The sequence below is a fragment of the Bos indicus x Bos taurus genome, chromosome 15 (genome assembly GCF_003369695.1).
Source record: "Bos indicus x Bos taurus breed Angus x Brahman F1 hybrid chromosome 15, Bos_hybrid_MaternalHap_v2.0, whole genome shotgun sequence".
Classification (NCBI taxonomy): Eukaryota; Metazoa; Chordata; class Mammalia; order Artiodactyla; family Bovidae; genus Bos; species Bos indicus x Bos taurus.
In genome coordinates this window covers 83,210,727-83,214,640 of record NC_040090.1, presented here as the reverse complement: position 1 = coordinate 83,214,640, position 3,914 = coordinate 83,210,727, and positions in this window count along the sequence as shown.

Sequence of the window (3,914 nt, the reverse complement as noted above, 5' to 3'; positions counted from 1 at the left end):
CCAGAAAAGCAGCCCATTGTCTTCGAAAGGAGGTAGGAAAAAATATAAAAGACAAAAAAGGAGACAAAAGAGGTAGGGACAGAGCTCCATCCCAGGAAGGGAGTCTTAAAAAGAGAAAAGTTTCCAAACACCAGGAAACAGTCTCACTGCCGAGTCTGTGCCGAGCCTTGGAAGCACAGAGGGCAACATAACAGGGAGGAAAAACAAATAAACAATTAAAACCCACAGATTACGAGCCCAATGGTAACTCCCCCAGCAGAGAAGCAGTGCAGATGCCCGCACCCGCCACTAGCAAGTGGGATCTGGGCAGGGAGGCGCGGTCTATATCACTTAGAGTAAGTAACTGGCCTGAATGACCCGAGCGCTATCTGAGCGAAATAACTTGGGCTAGCAAGCCAGACTGTGGGATAACTACCACACAAAAAGCCAGCCCTAACCTAAGACACCACCAGGCCTCTGCACAGAACAAAGGACTAAACAGAGATAGCAGGTTGCGGACCATCCCCCTCTGGTGACAGGCAGCCAGAGCTGGAAGGGGGCAATCGCAGCCCCAGAGAGACATTATCTACAAAACTGTAAGCAGGCTTCTTTGCTAACTAAGACTTCTTGGGGTTCTGGATGGTCAACATCTGCCTGAGAAGGTGGGCCGGTTGTACACCCAGAAAACCGAGTGGCGGGGAGGCAATAAGTTGCAGCGACCACGCTCACCAAACACCTCATCACCTGAGCTGCTCGAACTTAGGAAGGGCACAAAACGCTGGCCCAACCGAGTCTGTGCCTCTGAAGACCACCCGAGTGCCTGAACCTGAGCAGCTTAGACCTGGGAGGTGCATGCAGCCCAGGGCTGGCCTCGATGGTTCCCGGCGGAGCAACCCAGAGCCTGAGCATTGTGGGCAGGGAGGGTGGGTACATGTGCCATGAGCAGGGGCAGGCCCAGTGTGGCTAAGGCACTGCGAGCACATGCCAGTGTTATTAATTTGCAGCGTCCCTCCCTCCCCACAGTGCGACTAACAAGTGAGCCTAAAAAAAAAAAAAAAATGTCCACCACTGCCCCCTTTATATCAGGGCGGAAATCAGACACTGAAGAGACCAGCAAACAGAAGAAGCTAAAACAGAGGGAACCAACTTGGAAGCGACAGCTGCAATAGCGACAGTTGCAATAGATTAAAACCGTATCACTAGTACCAACTACATAGGAAGGGACCTATATATCTTGAGAATTATAAGCCGGACCAAGGAACTAGCCGGAAATGAACTGACCCCATAATACCACAACAACACCAGAGAAAGTCCTAGTTATATTTTTACTATTTTTATGATCATTCATTCTTTCTTTCTTTCTTTTTTAATTTTCAAAAAAAATTTAAGTCCTCTATTACTCCTTTAATTTTCACTTTTATAACCTACTATTACTTTGCAAAAAAAAAAGACCCTATATTTTTAAAAGCAAAGTTCATATATATATATTTTATAGTTTTTGTGACTGTTTTTTTTTTTTTTTTCTCTTTCTTTTTTTTTTTTTTTTTTTTCCTTCTTTTCTTTAACATTGTATTTCTGAAATTCCAAACTACTCTAGATTTTTAATTTTTGCTTTTTGGTATTTGTTATCAATTTTGTACCATATTTTTTTTTATAATTTTTGTGACTTTGCTTTTTCTTTCTCTTTCTTTCTCTTCTTCTTTTCTTTAACATTGTATTCTGGAAATTCCAAACTCCACTCTAGATTTTTAATTTTTGCTTTTTGGTATTTGTTATCAATTTTGTACCTTTAAGAACCCAATCTTCAGTACCCATTTTTACTTGGGAGCGAGATTACTGGCTTGACTGCTCTCTCCCCCTTTGGATTCTCCTTTTTCTCCACCAGGTCGCCTGTGTCTCCTCCCTAACCCCTCTCTGCTCTACCCAACTCCGTGAATTTCTGTGTGTTCCAGACGGTGGAGAACACTTAGGGAACTGATTACTGGCTGGATCTGTCTCTCTCCTTTTCATTCCCCCCTTTTATCCTCCTGGCCACCTCTGTCTCCTTCCTCCCTCTTCTCTTCTCTGTATAACTCCGTGAACATCTCTGAGCGGTCCAGTTGTGGAGTACACATAAGGAAGTGATTACTGGCTAGCCTTCTCTCTCCTCTATTGATTCCACCTCATCTCATTCGGGTCCCCTCTAACTCCCTCCTCCCTCTTCTCTTCTCCATGTAATGCTGTGAACCTCTCTGGGTGTCCCTCACTGTGGAGAAACTTTTCATCTTTAACCTAGATATTTTATCAGTGGTGTTGTATAGAAGGAGAAGTTTTGAGACTACTGTAAAAATAAGACTGAAAACCAGAAGCAGGAGGCTTAAGTCCAAACCCTGACTTCAGGGAACTCCTGACTCCAGGGAACATTAATTGACAGGAGCTCATCAAACGCCTCCATACCTACACTGAAACCAAACACCACACAAGGGTCAACAAGTTCCAGAGCAAGACATACCATGCAAATTCTCCAGCAACACAGGAACACAGACCTGAGCTCCAATATACAGGCTGCCCAAAGTTACTACAAAACAATTGACATCTCATAACTCATTACTGGACACTTCATTGCACCCCAGAGAGAAGAAATCCAGCTCCACCCACCAAAACACCGACACGAGCTTCCCTAACCAAGAAACCTTGACAAGCCACCTGTACAAACCCACACACAGCAAGGAAACGCCACAATAAAGAAAACTCCTCAAACTGCCAGAATACAGAAAGGACAGCCCGAACTCAGCAATATAAACAAGATGAAGAGACAGAGGAATACCCAGCAGGTAAAGGAACAGGATAAATGCCCACCAAACCAAACAAAAAAGGAAGAGATAGGGAATCTACCTGATAAAGAATTCCGAAAAATGATAGTGAAAATGATCCAAAATCTTGAAAGCAAAATGGAATCACAGATAAATAGCCTGGAGACAAGGATTGAGAAGATGCAAGAAAGGTTTAACAAGGACCTAGAAGAAATAAAAAAGAGTCAATATATAATGAATAATGTAATAAATGAGATCAAAAACACTCTAGAGGCAACAAATAGTAGAACAGAGGCAGAAGATAGGATTAGTGAATTAGAAGATAGAATGGTAGAAATAAATGAATCAGAGAGGAAAAAAGAAAAACTAATTAAAAGAAATGAGGACAATCTCAGAGACCTCCAGGACAGTGTTAAACACCCCAACATTGGAATCATAGGAGTCCCAGAAGAAGAAGACAAAAAGAAAGATCATGAGAAAATACTTGAGGAGATAATAGTTGAAAACTTCCCTAAAATGGGGAAGGAAATAATCACCCAAGTCCAAGAAACCCAGAGAGTCCCAAACAGGATAAACCCAAGACTAAACACCCCAAGACACATATTAATCAAATTAACAAAGATCAAACACAAAGAACAAATATTAAAAGCAGCAAGGGAAAAACAACAAATATCACACAAGGGAATTCCCATAAGGATAACAGCTGATCTTTCAATAGAAACTCTTCAGGCCAGGAGGGAATCGCAAGACATACTTAAAGTGATGAAAGAAAATAACCTACAGCCCAGATTACTGTACCCAGCAAGGATCTCATTCAAATATGAAGGAGAAATCAAAAGCTTTACAGACAAGCAAACGCTGAGAGAATTCAGCACCACCAAACCATCTCTCCAGCAAACACTAAAGGATATTCTCTAAACAGGAAACACAAAAAGGGTGTATAAACTCAAACCCACAGAGTCCATAAGACTGTTCTATACATCAGTGTCTCTTTTGCTGTCTCGTACACAGGGTTATTGTTACCATCTTTCTAAATTCCATATATATGTGTTAGAATACTGTATTTATGTTTTTCCTTCTGGCTTACTTCACTCTGTATAATAGGCTCCAGTTTCATCCACCTCATTAGAACTGATTCAAATG